At 50.7% G+C, this 9,756-nt stretch overlaps 1 long non-coding RNA gene across 1 annotated transcript; it reads right to left on the bottom strand.

Moving 5' to 3' along the window:
• Window positions 1-2,675: 2,675 nt before the first annotated feature.
• LOC124103384 (uncharacterized) lies at window positions 2,676-9,194 on the bottom strand. Its single transcript, XR_009228294.1, has 3 exons — window positions 6,141-9,194; window positions 5,525-5,595; window positions 2,676-4,683 (listed from the first exon to the last, which is right to left on the bottom strand). It is a non-coding gene; the product is annotated as an uncharacterized LOC124103384 (long non-coding RNA).
• Window positions 9,195-9,756: the final 562 nt, after the last annotated feature.

The raw sequence follows: 9,756 nt of genomic DNA on the forward strand, positions 1-9,756 counted from the left end.
AGAACATGCAGAAAACACCAGATGCTCTTTCTAGCTTTTAAAAAACACAGGCATTAGGGAACACAGATTTTTATCACAGTCTGTTTCACTAGAAGGGAGAAGTGGGGAAGGGAATAGCAGTCTGTGGAGGGGGACTAATGGAGATCTCAGAACTGGATCTGGGGTCCAGTGATAATGACAGTAAGCATCACAGTGACGACAACAGAATTAGCAGACACTGTATGGCAGGTGCTAAGCATGCCACACGAAGTATCTCAGGTAGCCTTCTCAGTAACTCTACAATTATCATCATTCCCATCTTCAGATTAGGAAACTGAGGTCCAGAACAGCAAGTAAACCAAATCGTACATTTTCCTCTGTGCAAACTGGTGTACAAATGCATTGAGCTCCTGAGATTGCAGAGCGTGCGAGGTCAGGAAGGACACATATTAAACGAACAATGATAGTTCTCCGAGGAGGAGGACGGATGGCTGTGGTAAAGGTGGGAGCTCGAGCTTTTATCGTGCTGCGTAATTTTCACACTGGGGCTGTGCAGCCGTGTGGTGCGGAGGAGGGGTGGTGGTGCCCGTGTTCAGGAATCCCAGAGCTAATTTGGAACCGGGTTTTAGGGACTGCAGATCCCGGGTTTAACCCGCAGACTGCGCAGCCCTCCGGGAGCCACGGGGCCTGCCTCCTGCTGGTGGAGGGGGGCGACCAAACCACCAAACGACTTTCCACAGGCTCCTTGTCTCCCGCTCTGGGTTTCCCGGGGGACTCAGGCCAGCCTCGGTGTCTCGGGGGCCTTCGGAGAGCCCACTGCCGGGTGTCCAGCCCCGCGGCCCGCCCACTGTCGCCGAGCCGACTCCGGGCCAATCAGACCCGGGAGATGCCACTCCGGAGATGAGAGTGGCAGGAAATCAAGGTCAAGGCCCCGGACACAATGGGGCCATTGTCGGTCTCCAGTCAGTTGACTTTCAAGCAGCAGTTCCCCTTCCACCCTCGCTCCCTGCCAGGAAGTCACCCAAACCGCCTGCCTCCTTATTAGCCCCCGCCCAAAGGGAGCCGCATTCTGGGTCCTACCCCCGGAGGCGCCGGCCGGGCCGCCCCTGCATTATCTGTTCCTTCCACCAGGTGGCAACAGAGCACCACATTTCTGGGAGCCGGGAGGGAGGAAAGGGGCGGCTGCTCAGTTGCTGATCAGGGCGTGGGGGAACCTTGCCTTTCCTGTTTTATCCCAGAGCGACAAAAATCCGAGTTAGATTTGCCTTCCCTCATCCTTTACTCTGAGGTCACAAAGATCTGGAATCTTAGGAGCTCTTGCCCCAGCAAATGACAAAATGGCCGTAAATGTAGCACTTTTCCTTGGTGGGGAAGAAACTGAAAGGGGAACCCCCTTATTGAGCAAGTCCCAGAAGGAGGAACCCTGACAGCTTCTCTGGTCAGGAATAACAAACCATCTGATTGACGGGTTGTGTTGGTGTATAAATAGTATTTCTGACCCCCACCCCACCATGACGTCCTCCCCCAGAGCAAGTTATAGGTTTCCTTCTTCACATATATCACAGTGTGCATTAGGACACATATTTGTCTGATTATTTTCTACTAGAATACACTCTCTAAGAGAGCAGGAACAGAGTCAGTTTTTGTGCCAAGTACAGTGTCTAGTACATAGTAAATGTTCAATAAAAATCTGAGAAGGTAATGTGTGAATGATGTCCACTGAAGTTCCAGAGAATCCAGCATGTATGAATACAGGTAACACCTGGGCCCATTTAGCAGGGGCTGGGGGCCTTGGCCCAGATCATCGATTAGAGAGGAATGTCCCCTGCGGCAGAAAATTTTGAGATTAAGACATCTGGACCTGGTCTGGCCACCTGGCTTCACAGTTCCACCTCCACCCATCATGTGTTGAGCAACTTTGTACATAAGGACCTCTCTGGGCTTCAGTCTCCTCACCTGTTAAATGGTAATAAAAATGTCATCTGTCTCTCTAAAAGCCAATGTGAGTGTGTACAGAGCCTGGAACACTGAGCACCCAGGGATATGAGTCATTATTATTGCCGTATTGCCATTATTGGGCAAAGAGGCCATAGCCCAAGTGCCCAAGTCAGGTGCCAGTTGAGGGTCTGGGGCTGGGGCTGTTCTAGTCTTTTTTTTTTTTTTCTTCCCTGTGAAGTGGTCCAGGAAGCTGTGGCTGGTGGGGCCTGTTCCTCTTTCCAGTTGGCTGGTCTTCCCCTCTGGTTAGAAGTCTGATCTGTCTCTGCTGCTGGGTGTGTGTGTGTGTGTGTGTGTGTGTGTAAAGATAATGATCAAAGCAACACAGGAAAAAAATGCATTTGTTTTTAACTTTAATAGGGGATAGGGCCTGGTCTGGGACATTCCTTGAGGAAGTGATTTGAGGGAGCTGGAGAATGAGAAAGAGGAACTATCCAGAAGACCCTTCCTTTAAAACAGCCCACTCCTAGGGAACACCATGATGTCCCAAAGGAACTCAGGCTCCTCCTGGGCCAGGCAAATGCCAGATGGGAGAAGATTCAAAGCGAACACACCCTAACTACCCAAGCTCCTCCTGAACCTGCTGCCTCATTTGGGCCACCAGCACACAGCCACAGGATTTTAGGCTTCAGCCCCCCTGCCTGGGGGGAAGAAGCAGAGCCTTTTAGGAAGATGGAGCCTTCCAGGAGAAGCCTGCCAGGGGTTCGAGACCCGGGTGGGGCTAGGGCCTTGGGCAGTGAACCAGCCTCTCGGGCCAGCATTCCTGGTTGCTACCCCAAAGTGGGGCAAGGAACCAGCTGTAGTTATGGTGCCCATCCATGCCGGCCGCCAGCACCCTGGGGTGGCTGAGAGCATGGTGTCAGGGTGTTGAGGAATATCCCAACTCTGTAGTTGCCAGCTTTGGCAACTCCCTTAAATGAGCCTCAGTTTTCTTGCCTATAATATGGGGACAATATAACAGTACCATTCTCACAGGGTGGTTCTGAATATTTAGTGAGCTAATACATGAAACATCCTGGCACATGGTGGGTACTTGATAAACATTAGCATTATTTTTTTTTCCATTTTTTTTTTTTATCACAAGAATCAGCCAGTTCAAACTTGCTTTTTTTTTTTTTTAACTGGGGATTAAACCTAGGGGCCCTTAACCACTGAGCTACATTTCCAGCCCTTTTTTACATGTTTTTTTTTAAATCTTGAGACAGGGTTTTGCTAAGTGGTTGGGGCTCTTGCTAAATTGCTGAGGCTGTTCTCTAATTTGTGATCCTCCTGCCTCAGCTTCCTGAGGCACTGGGATTACAGATGTGCATCACTGTGCCAAGAATCAGCCAGTTCAGAGATGAAAAACCTAAGACCCAAGAAGCTAAGTAACTTGCTTTGGTCCCCACTCACAAGTAAAAAGTGGAAAGAGTTTGGATTCAAACTTAAATGTCTTTGACTTTCAAAACTGTGCTCCTTGGAGGTGGAAGAAGGAGCAGACGAGTGGCTGCCTGGGAAGAAACTGGGTGTTTTAGTCAGCTTTTTCGCTGCTGTGACTAAGGGATATGACCAGGACAATTATAGAGGAGGAAAAGTTTATTTGAGGACTCACAGTTTTAGAAGTCTTAGTCCATAGAAGGCTGGCTCCAGGTGAGGCTGAACATCATGGCGGGAGAGGGTGGCAGAAGGAAGCAGCTCACATCATGGTGATCAGGAAACAGAGCTTCTCCACTCTTGAGATTCAAAATATATACCCCAAAGCCATGCCCTAATTCCCACCTCCTCCAGCCACTCACTACCACTTCAGTTCTCACTCAGTTAATCCCTATTAGGGGATTAAATCACTGATTGGGTTAAGACTCTTAGAATCCAATCATTTCTCCTCTGAACCTTCTTGCTTTGTCTCACATGTGAGTTTTGGGGGGATACCTCAGATCCAAAAAACCATCACACTGGGCTCCTGTTAAAACCATATATTAATGGATTCAACAGATGGCTGTAACTGGGGTAAAGGTGGCATGCACTTCCTCTTCTAAAGTACAGGATTCAGGCAGGGGCCCCTGCAGGGCCAGGTGCACCAGTTGTGATGGAGTCAGAGCAGGCAGGAGTGGGAGGGGGCCAATTAAATCACAGGGCAGGTGCACACCCAGTTCCAGGAGCTGGAGCTGTGCGGAGGCCACTCACCTTGGAATGAGTGGCCAGCCTGAGCCACAAATATCTGCTCCCCCATGTCTCCTGTAGTTTGTGATGTCCCCTCCCTTACCCATCTTTGTGTGGGATTCCTCCACCTATCCTCTTCCTTCAGTGTAATAATCCCACCTAACAAAAGTGACCATGGCTGATGCTGGCCAGGCTGTGCCCAGGCAAACCACCAAGCTGGACTAAACCCCTTCCCCTGTGCCAGGACACTCTGGCCCTGTGGTTTGTCCCCTTCTTCGTGAAAACCCAAATGACTCCCATTAAAAAAAATATATATTTGTAGCTATAATGGACACAATATCTTTATTTTATTTATTTATTTTTTATGCGGTGCTGAGGATCAAACTCAGTGCCTCACACATGCTAGGCAAGCGCTCTACCACTGAGCCACCACCCCAGCCCATGAATCTTGTTTTTGAGACGCTGGAGTTAAACAGCCCTGGGATGTGAGGAGGCAGAAGCCGAAGAACTTTCCTGAGGACGCTCTGCTCTCTCCAGTTCTGGAAGGGTAGGCTGGGAGGCTGGGAAGACCTTGAAAAGGAAGAGGTCAGAGGTTGCAGAGTGCAGAAGATGCTGTCAGGAGGGGCCTTGGTTTTGGGGGTGAGTTGGCATGGTGGGGGAAGGGGTAATGGTGGCCCAGCTTTGCTATCATCTGCAGGCTCTGAAGTCAGGCAGATCAGGTTTGAATCCTGTCTTTGCCACTTATACACTGGGTGACCTTGGAAAGTCACTTCATTTCCCTGAGCCTCAACTACCTCATCAGTTAAATGGGTTTAGTTAAACTCATGAGGTTTGTGAGGATTAAAAAAGGTAACGAAGAGCCCAGGGCAGGGCACACAGCAAGCATCAATAAATGATCTTTGCTGTTGCTGGGGCTGCTGTTGCTGGTGATGGCTCTGAGTTGGGCCAACCTTCAGAGGCAGGTCAACTAGATCTGTGGGGGTGGGGTGCTTCCTTCTGGCCTGATCCTGCTGCCGCTGACACCAGGTCCTTGGGCCTGTCAGGAAGCTGAGGGGGGGACTCACCAACCCCCAACCTCACCCATGACACCCTGCTGACCCCCAGAAAGCAAGGTTCCTGGCTAGCCTGTGAAGTGAGATGGGGATTCCCTCAGGCCAAGGTGATGCCTGATTTCTCCTTTTTTCCACTTATTTCTTCTCTGCCTTAAATCTTCTCCAGTGCCAGGGAGAGATGTGCTCCTCTGTGCCAGGGAGAGAGCGGGAGCCAGGGTGGGGCAAAGACATGGAGGAGGTTCCCTAATATAGAGAGGAAAGGGGCTGGCAGTCTTTGACTTTTAAACCCCAGGTTGAAATTGGTGACATTGAGTAATGTGGTTAAAATGTATGTCAAAGCCCGGTGCAGTAGAGCACACCTATAATCCCAGCATCTGGGGAGGCAGGAGGATCACAAGTTCGAGGCCAGCCTGGGCAACTTAGCAAGCTCCTGTGTCAAAAAAGAAAAAAGGGTAAGGGGTGTGCCTCAGTGAGGTAGAGCAACACCTGGGCTCAATTCTTGGTACCACAAACAAAAACAAGTCCCCACCCACTGCCACCCCCTTAAGAAAAGAGCTGCCCTTAAGAGCATGGTGCTGCCTGCATAACAGAGGAAGGAGAGCGTCAAGGAGTAAACAACAAATCTAGTCCCTTTGGCCCTCTGACACCTCCTTTCCCGGAGTGGGGGGTCTGTTGTCCTCCCTGCTACTGAGGGCTGGTGGGGCTGGACCTGGTGGAGGGAACTGTGCAGGCTTGGGCCCCAGCTGGGGCTGAAATTCTGCTCTTCAGCCCTTTCCACTAATAGCCGTCTGACTTTGATTACTCCAAAGTCCTGTTCCTGAGACGGGATCTTTGTGTTTCTCCCATGAGTGGGGCCCCTGGTTCCATCTCCACCCAGTTCTCCCAGAATCTGTACAGGGGAAAGCCTGTCCAGGCTTTGGAGAGTTGGGTCAATCTGAGGACCCCGCCGCCCCGACTCCAGCAGGCTGCGCCTACCCGAGCTGGCTCCCGGGTGTAGGAGGTCCTGAGGCAGAGCCTCTGGAGCTGGAGCTGCCGATCTGAGCTGCGATTAGCCTGGAATGTTCCCGGTCCAGTTCGCAGCGAGGTCCAAGGAGACTGTGGGCGGGTCTGGCCCCAGGTTCCTTAGGCTTGGAAACCCACAGGCCTGCCTTCAGGGCCTCTGATTCCTGGGCTGCCTAGGCACAGGCCTGTCCTCTTGACTCTGTCTACTGCACCCACCGTTTCTCAGCAGCCCACAAAGGCCCACTTGGCTCCCTCTGCCAGAAACTTACCACCCATCATCTTTTGACTGGCTGATTTCTACTCTTTTTTTTAAAGGCTCCCTCTCTTACCCCAGCCCAGTACTGGCTGCCCCTTCCCTGTCCTAAGTAACTCCTCCCTTATGTCATGTGGCACTCATTATGTTGGCTCCAGAGTACTGCCCAGGGATAGAAACGTAATCTCTGGGTCCTGGTACATAAGCCCTGCATATGGCAGGTGCCCAACTAGAATGGACAAATGATTGGTGGTCACACCTGGCAGCTTTAAGAGCCACAATTTATGTGGATGTGGATGGAGGTGGTGACTCCTGCTCACAAATGCTCCTCCCACACCTGAGGCTGCCCCTTCTCAGCCCTATATTCTAGGCCTTCTTTCCTTCCACTCAACTCCATCCCCATGTCACAGGTTGATAAGGACTGGGAGGTGGTACAGGAAGGAGTCAAGCATGGGGCCACTGTCAACTTAGGGATTTTGACCCAAGTTTCCTTTTCTGTTAAAGAGATGATAACAGCATCTTTTTAGGGTGGCCATAAGGACTGAAAGTGGCCATCCCTATAAGATGCCTCCCATCTATCTCCCAAGGCCTGGGATCTCTGGAGAGGGGAGGGCAACTCTGGGATCTGGCTTGACATTCTGGTTGCGACATTTCTGCACCCTTTGTCCCCGCCCTGCCCCATCTCCTCCCTAGGGCTACCCCTCTGCAATGCTGGGGGAAGTCTGGGATGTATGGTTATAGGGGAAGCTCCTTGGACAAATGAGTGGCTTCAGTGAAAATTCTCTGCCCACATGGCTGTGTTTAATTTGGGGGTCTGAGTGCCTCTGGTTTCACAGGCACTCAGTGCTGATGGGCATTCCAGATGCCAGGGGTGTGGGGAGTCACTATCTAGGCCCAAGGTGGAAAGTGGAGGCAGACAGCCCAGGTGTTTATGGAGCTCAGCCACCAGAAAATGGGAATCTGAGAAGTTGTGAGCTGTCACCTCTCTGCCAGGCCATCTGCCCCCTGCCAAGTTGAGAGGACACACTAGAAAGGGCCAGGGCCAGCCCTCCCAACAAGCCCAATGAGACCACTTCCCAGGCCAGGTCCCCCACCAACATAGCGCCTGGAAGACAGGTTCTGCCTGCTTCCTCCCAGGGCATTGGATAGGTGTTGTGGGAAAGCTTCACCTTCCCACACTCTCCCAGAGGCCAGAAAGACAGCTTGGGTGGAGGCAGAAGGAACTTGGGGGAAGTGTGGAAGCCAGCATGCACCCACCTTTTCTCTCCACTACTCAGCTCCCACTCCCGCCCACCCCTTGGGGGGGGACACAAGGGATAGAATGTATGAAGACTGGAGGCAGTCTAGCTGTGTGTGACCTTGGGCAAGTGACTTCATTTCTCTGAGCTTCATTTCCTAAGATGTAAATGAGGATAACAACAGCATATATCTCTTAGAAAGTTGTAAGAATTAAATAATCAAATAGGATTAAATAACAAATTAAAGGATTAAATAATAAAATTTATGCATTAAACAAAGAGGCCATTTGAACAAAAAGTGGTAGTATTATTTTGTGGGGTGGGGGGTAGGCAGTACTGGGAATTGGACCCAGGGTCTTGCACATGCTTAGGCAAGCACTATACCACCAAGCTACATTTCCAGCACTTTTCAAAAAAAAAAAAAATCATTCTTTTATTTTGGGATAGGGTCTTACTAAGTTGCCCAGGCTGGCCTTGAATTTGTGATCCTCCTGCCTCAGCCTCCTGAGTAGCTAGGATTATAGGCTACATAATCCACTACATCCAGCCTAGTATTCCTAGTATTCCTAGGTGGTGACTCCTGCTCACAAATGCTCCTCCCACACCTGAGCAGCCTTCTCCAGGGTGTTTCAGGAGGAAGATAAGTACCAAACTAGGTTCTGCTAGGTGTGTGTCCAGGTCCTGTTTTCTCCACCCCTCCCACTCAGCCTATATATATATATTTTTTAATACTATAGGGAGCTTCCCCTATAACCACTACATCCAGCCTAGTATTCCTAGTATCATCTGTCCTTGCTGTGTTCCCAGCATCCACCTAGGACACTTTAATGCAGTTCAACATAACAGAATCTGTTTAACGTTTATGATTTCCTTAAGGAGGAACTCAATGTGCTCAAACAAGGGGAGAAAAGAAGCCCCCAGGTTCTCAGGCAGGGCTGCCATGGCTTTCTGTACCCTGCCTCCTGTTGAGTACCAGATGGTCCTGGGCTATCCTTAACCCTTCCAAGTCCCACAGCTTGGGGAGATCTTGTTGCTTCTTCCTTGGTTGGGACAGTCAGGCAGGTAGGCAAACCTGCCACCCAAGACTATGTTTCATGGCTTGGAGGCCATGCTACAGGAGCTAGAAAGCAGGTGGAGTGGGGTCGTAGGGATGCCTGGCTAGAAAAATGACAAGATGTACCACAGTCCCCCCGCCTTTTTTTTTTTTTTTAATTTTGAGACAGGGTCTCTCTAAGTTGCTGAGGCTGGCCTTGAACTTGCAGTCCTCCTACCTCAGCCTTCCAGGTCACTAGGATTTATAGAGATATGCCACTGCACCCCCACCCAGTTTAATCTATTCTTTCTATAGAGATCGTTCAGAAGCAATGACACCAGAAGCAAAAGGGCCCCCTTCTTCAGTGTTAGGGTCTCAGGCATAACCAAACTCAGCTTTGTACCACCCTCAGTGTGGGGTGCTAGCAGAAGGGAGCAGGAAAGACTGAGAGACCCACAAGGCCCAAAGGCCCTGGGCCATAGGAAGAAAACAGGTATAAAAAATACTTCCCAAGTCCAAGGTTCTAGCCTTACTATATGGAACAACTAAAGGGTTAACCTTGGTCCCCACTTACAAACGCACCCACCTTGTCCATATCTGTAAAGAGAAAAGGAAGAAAGATGCTGTTGGAGCTTGTAGGCTGCCTTATTGCCTATAGCTGCAGCTGGATAACCATATTTGTGTGCCCGTTGAGGGACCCTGGGACTTCCAGGCAGGCCACCTTGGAGTTCTCTCCTGTAAGACCAAGAGGCATGAAACTGAAGTTCTGCCCGAGGATTTAGGCCAGTTGGTGGCCCTGGCCACAGTTGTTCCTTAAGGCCAAGGCCTGGGTTAAACTGCTGGCATTATACAGCACCCTCCTCCCAACCACCAGAATAGGTGGTATTGACACCCTTTTGAGGGGTCCTGCACCCCTCTCTAGGGGCAGCACAGAGATGCTCAGCCTTTTCAGCAGTCTGTGGAGGGTTAGGCCATGGAGGGGCTGCTGGGTACTGGTGTTTCCTGGGGAGGCCTTCTGGCTGCCAGGGTGGTGAGTCCTTACCTGGAAGCAGAGCAGCCTCTCCC

This window comes from Marmota monax, unplaced genomic scaffold (assembly GCF_021218885.2).
Source record: "Marmota monax isolate L192 unplaced genomic scaffold, Marmota_monax_Labrador192_F-V1.1 WCK01_AAM20220418_F8-fsc00006, whole genome shotgun sequence".
Classification (NCBI taxonomy): Eukaryota; Metazoa; Chordata; class Mammalia; order Rodentia; family Sciuridae; genus Marmota; species Marmota monax.